Here is a 17,686-nt window from a genome sequence, read left to right as displayed (position 1 = left end):
TGTTTTCCACAGTTCAAATTCAATTCCTATTCTACCAGCTGGGAAGCTCTGCCTTCCTGGGGTGCTCAAGCAGAGTGATAGCGTAGTTTCAGGATTTACATGGTGGCAAAGTGACAAGGGCTGGACTGCTTGGTGCCTCTGCTCCCCACGTCACTGGGCATCTCTTAGCTTGACTGTCAATAAATCCAACTGTCATTTTCTATCCTTGGCTTATTGAATATGGCAGCATTCAAAACCAATGAATGCTCTCTCCTCCTCGAATCGTACTATTTCCTTGGCTTCTATGATCCCACCCGTTCTCGGTTTACCCCCTTCCTCTATGGCTACACATTTTATTTGCTCCTCCCTCTCTCCCTAATCATTCTGTGCTATGGTCTGTGAGATTCGGAGTTCAATGATCTGCTTTATCTCTAAGCAATTCGAACCCTAATTAAAAATTGCATCACAGGCCTAGAGTCTTCTATGATGTCTTCATTTGAACACCTTAAAGACAGCTCAAATTTAATACTGCTGTAACCACACAGGTAATTTCCTTCACCCCCCTCCGCTCCTCTCCTAGAATCCCTTTCGTGATGAATCATACCAACATACATCCAGCTGAATGGAATGTCACCACCACACAGTTATATGTATCACCATCCATGCAAATGCCTCCACCCACTCATTTATATGTAATGCACCACCACCACATAGATATAGAACTCACCAGGGTTCATGCTCTCTCATTCTCAACATCCAATCCATCACCAAGACCTGGAATGGTCTTCTTTCTCTGTCCCCACTTTCCCAAGCCAAGGTATTACCATCGTCTCTAATTTGAGCCAGAGCAATAGAGTGCAGCACCTTCCTATACTGAAGAGTGCTCTCCTCCTACCAGGTCCTCTCACTCTTTGATTAAAATCCTTCCTTGGGGGCTTTCCACTGTTTCCAGGATAAAGACCCAGGTGTGGTCCTGCCCTACCCACCCTCCAGCATCACCTCCCCCCACTCTCCCTGGCTCTCAGCACCCTACTCTACCCTGTTGTCATCATTATTTCTTCCCCCTGTTGCACTGGACCTCTGCATATGAGGTTTTTCCTCTTATCTGAAGCATTCTGGACCTCTGGCTTCCCAACCTCATTAACTTATCACATCCTTCAGACTCCCAACTCCACAGTCTCAGGGGAGGCTTCCTCTCCACACCTCAGAGCAGGTCAAAACCATTTTTACACTTTCCATAACACCACGAACCCCCTATTCTCAGCATTTATATCTATTATAATGTTGCCTTATTTGTGAAGTCATCTGGTGAGTGCCCATCACTTCCACTAGAGTGTCTGCTCCAAGACAAAGCTCTGATCTGTTTCCCTTACCATTGAATCATCAGCACTTGGCACAGTGCCTGACATCTAACAGATGCCCCAGAACTAGGTGCCGAATGAGCATTCTTGACACAATAGGATAATGTTAATGAGAAAACTGGTGATGCTTTGAGAAGCAAACACACCAATGGCGGCATATTTAATAAGCAACAACAACCCAGGCTTTTATAGCTTTCATCCTGAAATGAGAGATAAAGGGTTACACAGGCACACCAGGTGTGGCCGGTGAAGCACAGCTATCCTTCTGCATTAGACACTGAGTATTAGAAAACGAAAGCTTTCTACAAACAAAATAAGATTGCCTACATTCTCATTATCCCCACACCTAGGGAGAGGTGATGACGGGGAGAAAGACCTGCTCGTCTTGATGACAGGGGAGCAACCTCAACTCCCAGTCCCTCCTGCCTCTGCTTAAGAATAATCATAGACACCCAGCAGACATTCAATATGTACTGGGTGCCTACTTCCTGCTGAACAAGGAAATTTACATTCCCTTTTTCCTCACGGATCCATTGGATCCATGATTACACTGCCAAGTAGGTATAACGGTCTCTGGAACACAAATGAGGATATTCAGGTTCAAAGAGATAAATAACTTTCTCAAAACCAAACAACTAATAAACAGAAGAATCAGGATTCAACCTTAAAGCTGTCTGTCTCTAAAGCCATCCCACAGATGCATCCCACTGCTGCTGTTCCACAAAGAAAGGCAGCTACAAGAAGCCAAAGCCCCACTGGCTGTGGAGGAGCTAAGGGGCTGGGGGACAGTGTCGTTCAAAGGCAGCTTTAATATCACCGATCTTCAAAAAGGGCCAGAGCAGCCAAAAGCAGTAACAACGGCACAGAAGAGGATGGACGTGACATCTATAGCACGTGGGGGGCACCCGAGAAGGCTGGATCCCAGAAGAAAAGGTCTCCACTGTGGGACCCAGCCCTGCCCAGTACCCTGTGGCAGGGAACAACAGTGAATACAGAACCCAGAACCATGACACAGAGCTGAAGTCTGCTCCTCATGCTGGAGGGCCTTAGCCAGACATGGGTTTTGTTTCCACTATAGAATTAATCTTGTAACTTTCTTTCACTACACCGGTGGCTAGAGAAGCTCTTGATTTAAAAACAAAAACAAAAAATCCTGGATATAAAGCAAATTTGGAAGTGTCACTGTTTTGAGAATACTCAACATAGAGAAATATAATAGAGATAAATTAATGGATTCCTTTAAATAGCCAACTCCCAGGAGCTTTAAACGTTTTTTTAATTAAATCACACATTACTTGACAAAGAGGCTTAGGAATCAGACATACATCACACTAGAGGTTGGAAAGAAATCAGTACCTCCGGAAAGCCTGCTTATTTCCAGAGCCCGAGAAAGGGAGACAGTTCACATGGGGAAGAATTAGAAGGCAGATGGGGAAATGTCTTTTGAGACTAATTTGGCCATGGGTCGAAAAGGGGCATAGGAGGTTTTTAGAAAGAATGGATGGGATCAGCAGGAATTGACAGAACACTGTAAATCAACTCTAATAAAAAAAATTAAAAGGAAAAAAAAGAAGAATGGGATAATGAAAGCCAAGTTTCTAAGGATATTCGTGTGACAGCAATCCACAGGAAGGGATGGAAGAAAAAACGCACTACTTTACTGGGAGACCTGAATCAGCCAGTAGAACTAAGGGAAGAGGAGGGCATGAGAGAGGCCAGGAAGGAGAAATGCAGAGGCCCTATAACACCCCAGTAGCTGCGGGTAAGGTCAGAGACACACTAATAGGCTAATATTTAATTTTACAGAAATACACAGCTCCTTTAACCCACACGTACTGAGCACTGGTGGCACAAAGTCAGAGAAGACCAAGATTCAAATGTCTAGAAAAAGGTGCATTTACTGACATAAAAGATCAGAAGTCACTTAGGATGGAGTTGGGGTGGGAATAACTACAAGTGGGCACAAGGGAACATTGGAGGTTGGTAGCAATGTTCTAAAAGTGGATCAAGGTGATGGCTGTACAACTTATATACATTTATAAAATTATTGAACTGTACACTTACGCTGGGGTGAATTTTATGGTCTATAGACTATATCCCTCAGTAAAGCTGTTCTTAAAAAGTAATGAGGGAGTTCCCGCTGTGGCGCAGCATAAATAAATCCAATTAGGCAGAATTATACCATTTGCAGATGAGGAAACTGAAACACAGAACATGGAAAGTTGCCCAGGCTTATTAAGAGACAGTATCAGGGACTTCCCATCATGGTGCAGCAGAAACGAATCTGACTAGGAACCATGAGGTTGTGGGTTCGATCCCTGGCCTCGTTCAGTGGGTTAAGGATCTGGCGTTGCTGTGAGTTGTGGTGTAGGTTGCAGACACAGCTCGGATCTGGCATTGCTCTGGCTGTGGCACAGGCCGGCAGCTGTAGCTCCAAATGGACCCCTAGCCTGGGAACCTCCATATGCCATGGGTGCGGCCCTAAAAATAAAAATTAAAAAAAAAAAAAAAGTAATGAGAGCTATGGAAAAGGAAGGATAGTACAGGATAAGGAGAATTGTGGGTGAAGGGGGTAGGAGAGGTGGGGAGTCTGTGTTTTAAATAGTTGATGACAGTGGGTCTCAGTGAGAAGGTGACATCTGAGCAAAGACCTGAAGGAGGTGAGAGAGGGAGCCCAGGGACAGCCAGGAGGAGCAGCTATCCAGGCAGAAAAAACCAGGAATATGCACGGGTTCGAAAGCAGAAAAGGAGGCCAGGGAGGTGGAGGCAAGAGTGTACAGGAAAGAGTAGAAGAGGGTGGGTAGATGGGAGGGAGGGTAGATGGTTCAGATTGTGTTGGTTCATGGGATGGAATCTATTGCAGTTTTGAGCCAAAGAGTAAGGTGATCTCATTCAGAGTTTCCAAGGATCACCTTGGCTGCGGTATTGGGAAGAATCCACAGGAGGCCAAGGAATGTGCTGCAGTCATTTAAGCATCAGGTGATGCTGACTGGGGAGGCGGTGGGAGCAGGAGGTGGTGAGAAACGCTCAGATTCCCAGTGTACTTTGAAGGCAAAAGCCAAAAGAACTTCCTGACTGCTTGGATGTGAGCTGTGAGATAAAGAAGCACAGATAACTCCACAGTTCTGTGCTTGAGAAACTACAGATGGGGAAGCCCTGGATGAGGCAGGTTTGGAGGAAAAAACTTTAAAAGCATCTATGGGGAACTTCGCTACTACATTCTCTTATTTATGCCAAAGTCCCGTCCCATGATATTGGTAACTTTCTTTTAAAGGTGAATTTCACCATAGGGTAGGTTCCTGTCGACACACTGATTAGGTGGGGTATTTTAGAGAAATGAATCAGCCACGTATAATGTAGAAATGTTTACTGAAAATCCTGATTCTTGGCCTTTTTATCTTAGGAATGCTGAATAGCTTACTTTTTAATAACTTCTTAATTCTACTTCTAATGACATGAGACTTAACCTGGCCTGGAAAGGTCCTGCTGTTGGTCCAAGTGAATCGACAAAAAAGAGCAGTGACAGGAATGGCAGCCATGCATCCCATGCATCCCTTAGAGTTGCTGAGCTGGGAAAAGGCCCAATAAGTAAATGCTGGGATACAATCATGAAATCCACCTTCTGTAAAAAAATTTCACTGTTAGAGCAGCATGCAGAAAGTATCACAACGAAGTGCCAAAATTCAAGGTCAGTCTCTCTTGTGAGTTATTTATTGCTCCTTAGAAAAAAGCCATTGTAAAGAGAGGAAGATAGAAAAGGTTAAACCCTATCTGCAGATTTAAATAACACCTACTCTCATTTCACAATGTAAAATACAGGGTTTTTTTTCCTTTCTTATTTTTCTAAATTTTTGTGTTTGGCTCTATTTATTCTGCACATTTAGCCTCCAGACTTCTCCACGTGATCATTATCATTAATACATGAATTAGAAATACACATTAGACTCAGCAGCTGTGCCCAAGGCCATTACTTCCTCTAATTTGGCACAGATGGCTAAAAAGATGATTTTGGCAGAACAGCCAAGTGCTTACCCCCTAATGAAGCTGCAGCCTCAAAACCAACTGATGGTAAATGCAGTTCTACAGTTACCTTCATCCATCCTCTCTCTGTCTCCCTCTGTCTCTGTCTCTCTCTCCTGTCCTTAACACAAAAGAGAGAAGAAAAAGTAAACCCTAACTCTAATTTGGCAAAGTTCTAAACACAGCATTTCATCTGATTTTCTAGGGAGGAAAAGGTAACAATAAGACAATTCCAGTTCTGAAATGGCCATTCTTTAGGTCAAAAGACTTTTTCTTCAGCTCAACAATTTTCCCGCAGTAGGGCTCAAGCTGGTCTGTACCTAAGTCAACATCAGAGAAACCATCATAATAGTCAATAATGATTAAAGGACACAAACAAATATACTATGATATCTGCCCTCCTTTCATACACTCACACACCTCAACATAACTACTCTTAATATTATAAGTAGGTAATATCCTCACCATGACCACCACTCTGATCATTTTCATAGACGTATAAAATTCATCCGTAAAGTCACAAGTTGTCTAATGGCAAGGTTTCTTTTTCTCCTTATCTCCATGTGACTAACAGCTGCATATCTCCTCAAAATGCCTGATATTCAAATGTTCTGATGCTGTTCGATCATGATAGTTAAGAAGGTCATGAAAGTCCCCTCAGGCATAAAAAGATGCATGAGTGCGCACACACAGTCACACTGTTCCAGCCAGTCTCTAAAGACAGAATATTAAATTTAAAAGCCTATTAAAAACTTGCAAAGCACCCTCTGAACTCTCCCTAAAATAAAGAGTAAATGACAATTCAAATTTATGGTTTCTCTGCTCCCAAAATCCTGCTGTAAAAATCTACACTATTCTGCCACAGTTCACCACAGATGGGTTAATCAATGACTCATAGGATTTCATCCACCATGAAATACTGTATTCTCCAGCTGGCTTATATAAAGCCATGCAATCACCATTAATGCTCTAAATCTTAAAAGATATAAAATAAAAAGCATCTGATTTTGTGCGGAAATGTCTTATTTTTTAATCAAACTACTTCAATATTGAGTAAAACTGCAATGAGGATATTTATAAACATGCTCCTGTAGTAATTCACCTGATTAGTTGTACACAAATCTGAGTGGAAAATCCTAACCTCTGTTCCAGCAGTGAAGATGTTTTTAGTTTTCATTTGCTTGGGCCACGCCCACAGCATATGGAAGTTCCTAGGCCAGGGACTGAACTCGAGCCACTGCAGTGACCCAAGCTGCTGCAGTGACAAGACCAGATCCTTAACCCACTGAGCCACTAGAGAACTCCATCAGCAATGAAGATGTTAATCACACATCACAACTCTTATCCAGATGAAGCACTTGGTTAGTAAAAAAGTGCCTGCAATGTTTAAACATCGCTTAGTTTCCAGAGAGCTGTGTGACCTTGGAACTGATTTACCTTGTTATTCTTTTGTTAAGTGTAAATGATGACAAAACTGAGGCCATGGTCCAGGTGGCATGTCCCTGGGAGGTAAGATATAAGAGGCAGAGGGTGAGCAGGTCACTGTGTTCTTGACCTGCAGCTCCTAGATCAGACCTACCATCAGAATCACTCAGAGAAGGTGTTTTAATACACAGGAGTTCAGCGCCCATACAGATTCCAACACAATAAACACAGAGACCCCAGGAATTTCTTTTGTTTTTGTTTTTTGCTGCACCCACAGCACGCAGAAGTTCCCAGGCCAGGGATCCAACCTGAGCCACAGCAGTGACAAAGCCAAATCCTTAAATGCTAGGCCACCAGGGAACACCCAGGAATATATATTTTGAAAACAACTAGGTCCTGAGGATCAGCCTGGCTGCAACCTCTGAGCTGGACTTACTTATAGAACAGTGATTAGACATGAACTTCTAAAACAAGTTTTCCAGAATGGCCAAAAGTAATAAAAGAGCTCTTTTAACATACACAGAGCTTTTAAAAATTATGTCTAATTTTATTCTCATGATTCTTACCATGATCCCAGTTTCTAAAAAAGAAGACTCGGCACAGAGTTCTGAAGTCAAGTCCCCCAGCAGAGCTGAACCCTTAAGGACCCCGAGGGCCCTTGCCCTCCTGATCCGTCTCATTGTGCCTGCCTCCAGCCTCACCTTACTCCACAGAAATTCAGAGCAGTGAGGGATTTTCAGTTCTGCTCTGGGACCCAAGCAACCACAGGTGGGAGCAGCCTTAAGAAAAAGCCTTATCAACTCTGGTCCTACCCTTAGGAAGCCTGGAAGTTGGCTCTGGAGGGAAATGTGGCTTACTCCTGTGACAGGATCCTCTTTCCAGGCTGAAATAATGATACTGAGCTACTGGTGGGTACTGTACTGTCACAGAGAAAGACCCTCTCCTGAAATTCTCAATCTGCTCCCAACCCTGAGGTCCACCATGAGGTTCTAGATAAGAGAGAATAAAAAGTTAAGTCAAGTGATACCTGGCCTTCTTAAATATCTTGGGTCTGAGTTCCCATTGTGGCTCGGTGGGTTACGAACTCAACTAGTATCCATGAGTATGTGGGTTTGATCCCTGACTTCATTCAGTGGGTTAAGGATCTGGCAGAGCTGTGGTGTAGGTGGAAGTCACAGCTCAGATCTAGCCTTGCTATGGCTGTGGTGTAGAAAGAAAAAAGTTTAAAAATTAAATATCTTGGGCCGCATGAGCAAAGAATGAAGAAAACAAAATTCTGAAGCAATCAGAAGATACAGTTTTCCAAAAACAGGTCAATACCGAGGGAGCAGAAGAATGCTAAGAATACAGTGCCCCTAAAGAAAAATAATCAAGGCATATATTTAAGGGGTCTGGGAATTTCATGCCCCTTTAGGTCCAAGGGTAAAGTATGTCCTTATTTATAAAGGTGATGCCTGGGGCTGATGCTACTACATAGTGAAACCATGGAACTGACTCCTCCTATCCCAGTTCTATGCTTACCAAACCCTTCGCCACAAAGAAAAAAGGTGCTGGCCACTGAGTTCTAACCACATCTGCAAATCCCTTGTCAGTTACATACATCAAATATATCAATATTCCATTTTAACAATTAATAATATGTAGTGACAATAAATTAACTACTGACTTCTGGAGAGCAATACTGATAGAACAACATGAAACACAGAAATCAAAAGTTGACAACTTTGTGAAAGATGACAAGGCCAGAAAAGCAAATTTAACCATAAAACCCTACAGATGACACTAAGATTCACAAATTAAAGTTCCAGTAAAAAGTCAAGTTAAAGGCTGTAGAGAAGGGCCTCAAGGCTGTGCATGAGTTTCTCAAATGACATTTGATCAATTAGGCAGCCCTATCTGTAGATAATATTAAATACCTTCAAGAAATGATAAACAGTTTTGACCCAAAGCTAAAAAAGATAAGCTGTCCCCAAATTAAATCAGATTGTAGGTAATTAATGTTCCCATAGAAGAAAAAAACCCAAAACCTTCATTCCATATTTCTTTAGGCTTTGAATTCTCAAAAAACCAATCAGCCATATCAGCTCAAGGACATCAGTCAAGAAAGACTAGTGAATCTTTGCAGCTGAAGGGTTATTGTATTATATCTATCTACACTAGGACCTATCAGAAAAGCTTTAAAAAAAAGTCTCCCTTTAGGGAATATCAAACAATAGATCAGGAAGCAAGTCAAAGAGAGACTATCAAAATAAATCTATTCAGATATCTACCTCAAATATGAAGCTAAGTCTCCAAAATAATAACCGTAGCTGTCACTTGGGAAGTGGTGAAGAATATGCTCATACTTAAAGGCTTTTTTCCCTGAGTAATATGATTTTGTAACTTTGCTGGTCTGTAAACTGAATTCAAATGTAAGATCTGGCGCTAATGTCATCCTGGCTACCATATTTTTCATTCTGAAATTCACACCTCACTGTAGTTATTATCTACTACATATTGAATCTTTTTAAAAAATTTACAACATTCTCTTCTGGATTCATAGAGAGTAAAAAAATGGGTAAAGAATATTCTGACAAACAATCACAAATTTACCATCGGCAATTCCCTAAGCCTTTCTTATTTTAGGTATATAAACCAATGTTACTTACCAACTACTAAACATATATCTGAATTATTAAATTGCAAAACATTCAAAGAAACAGTAAAAAATACATACCTACATGCAAACATGTATGCATACATACATACATACCAGAGCACATTTTAGCACAAGAAAGAGTCTTTTCTGGAATGAAGTGCTCTGTAATTCCCTGTATGATAAAAACAGAACTTAGCTTGGTAAGTTTCTAAAATTTACTTCTCGGGCTACCTTCCTAGAAAAAATGTCTTTTGTTATCACTGCTACAAAAGTCACCAGTGTGGTAGGCTGCCAGTAGTTCCCACTGCTGTCTGGGTTACCCCAAGCCCATGGGGGTGACCTTGAAAAAAAGTCAGGACACACTAACCTCATCTGCACTCCTAGGTCGGCAAAGAAGCAAAAGATATCACAAAAGCAGAAAGATTACTCTGCCATTTGTGAGGATGAGTTGCTTAGCAGGGGCGGGGGAGGGGACAGTTGGTGGTACGGAGAAGAAAGAAAAAAAATAGATTTAACTAGAAAGTATTCTCTTTGGGAAGACTTTAATCCTATCTGACTTGAAAGTGAATTTGAGGAGTTTTTTCTCTGAGCCTGGGGAGCTCTTGACCTTTTCATAAAATTTACATAACTCAGCATGAAGGGAAACTCAGTTGAATAGAAACATGTTGGCAACTAGAACTTGACCTCACAGAAAGGCTAGGAGGTCTGTACCCACCAGGTACTAGGTGCTGCTTTTATCAATCCCCAGGGGACACAAGGGGCAGCTTTGTGTTTTTTTACAGATGGGACCTCCTGAAGAGACCCTATAATAGAGCCCCGTCGAGTTGCCTGACAGGAGAAAACTGACCCGCCCTCCTTTGCTCTGTGGTTAGGCTGGGGCTCCAGGAGTGGCAGAAAAGCAGGGGAAAGCTTGCCAGAGCCTTCCACAGACATTAACCCCAACATACACACATCCCTCTTCCCCAGGAGAGCCCAAACAAGCAGTCCACTGCTCACTCCAAGCTCCATTACACAAAGAGGTTAGCTCCTCTCTAAGGCAGGGACCAGATTCATTTTATATAGTACATAAGACATAAGTGAATTCTACCCTCATTTTTTTTCTTTTTTTCATTTTTCCTTTTTAGTGGAAGTTCCCAGGCTAGGGGTCAAATTAGAGCTGCAGCTGTCAGCCTACACCACAGCAACAACAAGCCAGATCTGACCCTCGTCTGCCACCTATGCTGCAGCTCAGAGCAATGCCAGATCCTTTAACCCACTGAACCAGGCCAGAGATTGAACCGGAATCCTCATGGATACTGGTCAGGTTTGTTACCACTGAGCCACAAGAGGAACTCCTACCATCACTTTTTTTTGTTTGTTTGTTTTGTTTGTTTGTTTGTTTTTGCATGTGAGTGACTAATTTTTCATCTTTTTGGGGACGGGGGGCACTGTGCCTTCAGCATGTGAAAGTTCCTGGGCCTGGGATCAAGCCCGCACCACAGCAGTGACCCAAGCCACAGCAGTGACAATGCCAGATCCTTAACCTACTGTGCCACAAGAGAACTCTACACTCATTTTAAGGAAGGCAAAGATAGGAGGGGAAAGAGAAGCTAAGGGAAGGAATTAGTAGGTATTCAGATTGTATTATACATGCAGCAGTGTGTTAGATGTTTTCTATGCCTATCTTATTGAGCCTCAGAATAGTCCCATCACCAAGGTAATAGAATTCCTATTTACAGATGAGGAAAACAAGACCAAGAGGGGATATGTAGCTGGACTCTGGATCACAGAGCCAAGAAGGCTCCACAGTTCTCATTCTTTTGACTGTGCCATGCTACTTTGCACATACAATGTGTAAGAACTGGAAGAACAAAAACTCATAAATCATAGGGCTTCTAATTAATGATTTTAAATAAGGTACAGAACTTGTGTCATAAAAAACTGCAAAATGCCTCCTCCACTGCTCTAGGCATCTGTCCCATTAGCACTGACTATGTTCCCACTAAAGCAATCAGCCGGGATGGGATTGCTTATTCGAACAATATACTGTATGCCAAACAGACAGTTCGGTGGGGGGGTAGAGGGATTGTAGGAAAGTCCTGCTTCTAAGTAATTGGGACGAGCTCATCTGGCACGGAAAGTAGAATATATTATATCTCAAATAAACATGTAGGAGAAAGTCAAGAGTCTATGAAAACTGCCAAAGATTTTCATTTAAAAATCATCTTATCAGTCAGTAATTCCAACCTCACAAAACTCTTTTAGACAAATTTACAGCTTTTTGTGCTTTTGCCATATGCAGAACTAATTTGACTTCAAGTCAGGTTTGCAAAACTGTTATTTTTTTATACATGGTTCTTTTTAAAATCTCACAGAAATTTATAGTGCCATATGTCTAAATCAAGTTATATTAAATGCTTTAATGCATTATAATGTGCATATTGAAACAAGGCAAGAGCAAAAGAAATATGAAGAAAGTTTAGTGCTTCTTGCATCTCTTAGGTAAAGATCTCGGCAAGAAGGGTATGAGTAGGAAGGACCCTATCAGAATTACAGAACCAACATAAACAAAATGAATTTCATCTATTAATTCCTAGTAACAGGGAAAGTAAGATATTCTAGAATAAATGTTTAAGTTCTTTTCTCCAAACTAGAAGAAATTCTGAAATAATGTGAATCAAATATAGAAGGGAGGCAGGAGTAAGGCATTGCCTGACAGAGACAAACCCACTCTCACATGGAGTTCTCTTGTGGCGCAGCAGATTAAGGATCCAGCAATAGCTCAGGTCACTGCTGTGGCACAGGTTTGATCCCTGGCGCAGGAATTTCCACATGCCGTGGGCATGGCCCAAAATCAATCAATAAATAAAAACCACTTTCTTCAAAAGCCCAGTTTAATAAGAAAGATGGGCTCCCAACATCATTTGTTCATAATATTTTCCATTACCTGCCAAAGAGCAAATCATTACACTGGCTGATATTGTATTTAATGGGAATGAAAATCCAACTGCAAAGAGAACTCCTGTCATGCCATGTCCTCAGCACTAGACCTTAACTGACTATGTCTTCTATGTTATTTCATCTTGTTACCTTGTGCCCGTGGTTCCAACTGGTGGTTCTCCTATCCAGTCACTGCAGATCTAGTATTTGAATCCAAGTCTAATTTCCACTTAATTGTCACATATCTTTTTCCACTCAGGTAACAAATAAAAGTTGACCCAATCAGGATCAAGAGCAAAGTACGTTGATCCATCACCAAGGGCTTCCTACTGAGTATGAGTGTAGTTTTCCAAACAGCAACACACAGCATACTTCTCTCCTCTCCGGTCCCACAGCTATGAGATGAGACTTCATCAAAGGTGTGTCTAACATTAAAATCTCTCTCTGCCAAGAGCCTCCCTAACCTCCAAGTCTATGGCCCCACCAAAAGAAAAAGTTTACAGTGATACATTCATTTCTCATCAAATGTTCACAATTTCTCATTTTTGAAAATATAGACATTTGTCCACTCTGACTGCATTCATGTAAAATATCGCTATACACTTTCCTTCCATAGAAAAGTGATAATATGAGTAGAAATTGTCTACGGGGTGTTGGATATTAAGAATACACACACACCCTAGTAGTTAATGGGTACTTACTGTGTACCAAACTCTGTACAGAGAACATAATAGTTAGTTCATCCTTTCCCTTATGGTCTGTCTTTTAGAAGAATCAGCACTACACTCTGGATTCTTTTCTGGGTCTACAATTCCTCTCTTAGTCTCCTTCACCAATTTGTCTTCCTCTACCCCCTCCCTACATCCCCAGTTCCTTCTTCTTGATGCAGTCCTATTGGAGACCAAATTTCTTCCCACCGCTTGTGTCACCCTTCCAGTTACAACAATGAGTTCATCAGTATCAGAGATCATGCACATTATCCTCTCAACTCACAATTCCAACTGACTGGTAGAACCTTCCATCTTTCAACAGCTAAAGGGATCTTCATTTACTATAACCAACTCAGCGATCAGGGTCCAGCACTAACCCTCCTCCCACACTGGACCTATCTGACCTCCACAATCATATTTTTAAGTATTTTTAAATATTCTAAAATTTTTTTCATGGATCTGTGCTTCTGTGGGATTTTGTATCTCTGTTGCAGCATTTAACATATGGCTGCCTCAAAGTCACAATTATGTACAGGTCTATAACCTCCATTAGGTAATTGGCAGGGAAGAGTGGGTATGAAATAAGGAGAGCTGCTGAGGTTTCAAGTTTTCTTTCATTGGACAAGCTTAATTTCACATAATCTTGGATTCTTCATCTGTCAAATGGAAATAACTTCCTCACTTTAGAGGGATATTGTGAAGACATTATGGAAAGCAGTTCGCATATAAAAGGGGCTGGAAAAACAGAAATTGCAGGAGCAATATATTTGTTTGCTTTGAATCCTTGAGGGCAGAGATGTTAGCCCCACAGCACCCAGGCAGGATTTTGTTATTTTAGTACTGTCTAACATCCACCTGGCTCTTTCCTAGAGTTGTAACACAATTTCCAAGAATTGAAACCTGAAATGCATGTATTTATTACTAAAGCCTCTTAGAGGGTGATTTTAGAATAAGAAAGCTATTAGAAGCCACCGTCAAAACGTCGGCTTTTTTTTTTAATGAGACCTATTTGGATCCACAAAAGAAATGATGTAAATAAAATAATACTCCTTCCTGACCAGGTCTGCTTCAGTGAAGTCTACTGCCAACTCTGCAGTTTTAGGAGACATAGCAGAAAGTGGCAGCCTCTCAAAAGGTATTTGCTTCATTAGAAGATTATTTAAAGCATAAAGAGCATTTTCTCTGCCAGTGTCCTGAAATCGAATGTCCATTCGAGTTACCATTAACATGTCTGTCCCTTTATAATCTTACAATATTCTATGGTAGGTTTTAACTAACTTCCTAAAGCCTTAACAGGAGCTTTCATTGAAAGCCCCAGGATGATCCTTTTTATAACCAACGTTTTATTCTACTTCTTCCCACGATGACAGGTACTTGGACTAACTTTTTCTATACTTTTTAGTCCAATGTCCAGAAAAAAAAAAATTAAGCTAAGAGCATGAAAACTTTTAAACTATAAATCTCTCCTTTCATTAGATTCAAAAATTCCTCTTTTGAAGCACTTCACACTCTTTTATTTTCTCTGAAGTATAAGAAAGAGACCAAGGAACCCTCAGAAACAAAATTGGACCTGGTTATTGAAGAAAGGATGTAGTGCACTTTTCGGAGATTTTAATATCAAAATCAGAAAACTTCCACTCTCATAATGATGAATGTATTTGTTTACATCAGTATTCTATTAAAGAAAAATAGTTTAGAATTGAATGAGACTACAGGGGTTATGCACTGCAAACAGGTAGGCCACAGGCCACTTCTGGCCCAGATATATTTTTAATGTTGTCCTCACAGTTTTTTTAAATTAAGCACATTCCTAATTTAAAAATCTGGAAGTTTCTTTGGGGGAAAAAAACAAAAAGCTTTTAAAGCCAGGGTGGCAATAACTACCAATAGGCAAGTAGGAGCTGCCCCCTTTACAATGATTTGCACGTTCTAGAGGCCACAGTCTACTACCCCTCTCTCCCACGTTTCTCCCTCTGGGCCTGTTCCAGTCCTTCACCTTACCTGTCAGACTCCTGCACACATTGAAAATACAAACACAAGATTTTTTGTTTTTGTTTTTTTGGCCACACCCTCACCACGTGGAAATTCCCAAGTCGGGGATCAAACCTGCAATACTGCAGCGACCACTACAGTGACAACGCTGTATCCTTAAACCCCTGCACCACAAAAGAACTCCAGAGGATTTTCTTTAAAGGCAATGAGCCTGGATCCAACACGGGCTTTCCCATTCACTAGCTCTGTGACCTTCAGCAAGCTCTGAGTGTAGGTCCCTCAGGCTCTAAATGGAAGAAAACTCCTTGACCTAAGAAGGTTGTTATGGGATTAATAAAGAAGTGTACAGAAAGTACTTTGTAAACTGGGATGTAAAATGTTCATTCCCAGGCCCCTTACTGGCTGTATAAATCCCCTCTACCCACCTCAGTTATCATTGCCTCCCTTCTTCCTCATGTTATTCCACTCTGTATGACACAGCTTAAAATCTAAATTAAAAAAAAAATTATATATTTCCTGGCCTCACATAATAAGAAGTAGCAAAGATGAACAAAGATCAAAAGAAAACAAAATGTATTGTTCAATGCCAGTATCTTTACTAGATCATTTCTATTTGTAATGAAAGTATGAAATTGGTGCAAAATGTTAATTACTGGGCTGCTGCTCTCTCCAAGAGCTATGTTATAAGTTCACCCATTTAGGCACCTGAGGACTTGAGGCCCCAGTGATTAGGGGTTCCTGTGAGACAGGAGAACCAACCTCCTCACTGGGCCTCTCCCAGTGCTCCAATAAAGGATTCAATCTATCAGAAAAGCCCAGCAGGATCTATAAAGCTTTCTTGGCTTCCTTCCTCTCCACATGCTAATATAAGCTCTTAAAGCTTAGAATCTGGTGTGTTAAGCTATGGCAAACATTTTATATCTACATCTATAGATATATGTCAAACATCGTAAGACACTGAAAGAAAACAGAATCTTCTCAGAAATGGACAGAGGGGCAGAAAACTTAAATAGTGGTGCAGTGGCTATAGAAATGTTAGCAAAGATGTATGTTATGAATACTCTCTCCTTTCATTAAGAATTCACATAAGTATTCCTGTTATGGTCATTATACAACAGAATATCATCCTTTTGTGGGGAACCACAATTAATTCATCTTCTGCTTTTAATGTTAAGACAGTCATGCCTGAGTGAACTGCAAAATAACTGGAAAGAGAAGGGAAGAGAGTTTAACTGGAGTCAGCTTTCTTTATAAGATCACCGAAATGGGAGTAATTTATGATTCAAGACACAATCCGTTGAAAAATTCATCTGACGAATCCTTTTTAAAGCACTCCATACAGTGCAATTACCGTTTTCCTTGAAGTTGAATGAAACCGTTGCCTGAATACAGATTAACAAATGTCAAATCACATGGTCCTCAATGTATATTTCCGTTTTAAAAATCAAAATAAATAACAGAATCATTTAAGAAACCAATTCTTTCAATAGACGCCCCAAGGCTGATGTTTAAGCAAGTCTCCTTGGCAACCAAGGTGGAAAGTACATCTTGGGCTACGAGAAAGGGGAGAAAGGGGGAACAACTCCAGGATTGAGTAGAATAAGTAACCGGGAGTAATCATTGCTCCCGCTAGACGATACCAGCTAGAGGCAGCACGGGCTGCATGCCCCTGAATTTCAACTCCGGTTTCTACCCCATTGGCTCACCAGCAGCCTCCCTCCGGTCTACAGGCACCAACCCCGAACAGGTTACGAGAAGAGATACTGGCTTACCCGATGGGGTGAGCAGTCTGCTGGGTTACGTACCCGAGGTGGCAGCGCAGGCACCGGGCTCTCCCAGATGTCAATGGCCCTGCTTCGCCCCACGCGGCTGAGGTTAAGAAAAACCGCAGTAGCTTCGCTCTGCCGGTTTGGGGATGCAGTTGTGAAGAACCAAAGCGCTAGCTTGCGCGCGCGCGCGTGTGTGTGTGTGTGTGTGTGTGTGTTCGTGAGCGTGTATGATGTGTGTGCGAGCGTATGTGTGTGTGTGCGCGCGCGCGCTCCTGGAGTCTCCTGCGGGGAAACAGTGTTTCCTAGTAAATAAAGGCAGCAGTCAGCCCTGCGGGTGGCGCGTCCAGCTGGCTCCGCGCTAGGCGACAGCGTCAGCCTGGAGACGCACCTCCGCGATCCCGCGCGGGCTCAGACCGCGAAGCGACTCCGCCCCCTCCCGCCTCTGGCGAGCCAGCGCGCACGCACGCCCCGCACCCATCGCCGCCGCCGCGGAGGCGCGCACGCCTCCCACCCCCTTCCTGCTCTGGAGGGCGAGCTGGCGCGCACCCTCTCTCCCCGGAAGTCCCCTTCTCTGGGCCGCCGTCTTTCTGCTCTCTGGCACCTGCAGTGCCGGCCGCTGGGTCACTGGGAATGCCTGCGGGCTCAGCTGCGGTCCCTCCTGCGACTAACAAGACCCGGGGGCCCAGCTTGCCTGCTCCCCCGACTCCCTCCCAGGGCGGAAGAGCGACATGTAGGAAGAGACGCCCAGTCCCCAAATTGGTGTGGCCGTGGGCTCTGGCCCTCTGCTTCCTTCCCCAGACCCAACAAACTTGTGAAGTTCAAATCGTCCCTATTACTAGTGGTCCCTTTTTCAGGACCTATATAGTGGCCCTC

The 17,686-nt window shown here is 42.4% G+C and overlaps 1 protein-coding gene across 44 annotated transcripts in view; it reads right to left on the bottom strand.

The window, feature by feature from the left end:
* Positions 1-17,223, bottom strand: part of KLHL32 (kelch like family member 32) — a 227,201-nt gene extending 209,978 nt beyond the window's left edge. For 31 of the 44 annotated variants that reach the window (XM_084960571.1, XM_084960759.1, XM_084960672.1 and 28 more), the window contains exon 1: positions 16,850-17,223. The gene's annotated coding sequence lies outside the window, so the exon portion shown is untranslated. Of the gene's footprint in view, positions 1-16,816 lie in introns of all 44 variants that reach the window. The other 13 variants (XM_084960576.1, XM_084960794.1, XM_084960620.1 and 10 more) reach the window with 2 other exon arrangements.
* Positions 17,224-17,686: the final 463 nt, after the last annotated feature.

The sequence above is a fragment of the Sus scrofa genome, chromosome 1, assembly GCF_054392235.1.
Source record: "Sus scrofa isolate SSC_HxYL_T2T_F1_AM1 chromosome 1, Sscrofa_HxYL_maternal_Yorkshire_Landrace_v2.0, whole genome shotgun sequence".
NCBI classification, from domain to species: Eukaryota; Metazoa; Chordata; class Mammalia; order Artiodactyla; family Suidae; genus Sus; species Sus scrofa.
The sequence above is the reverse complement of the archived record's forward strand: the minus strand, read 5'-3'. Positions and strand labels throughout refer to the sequence as shown.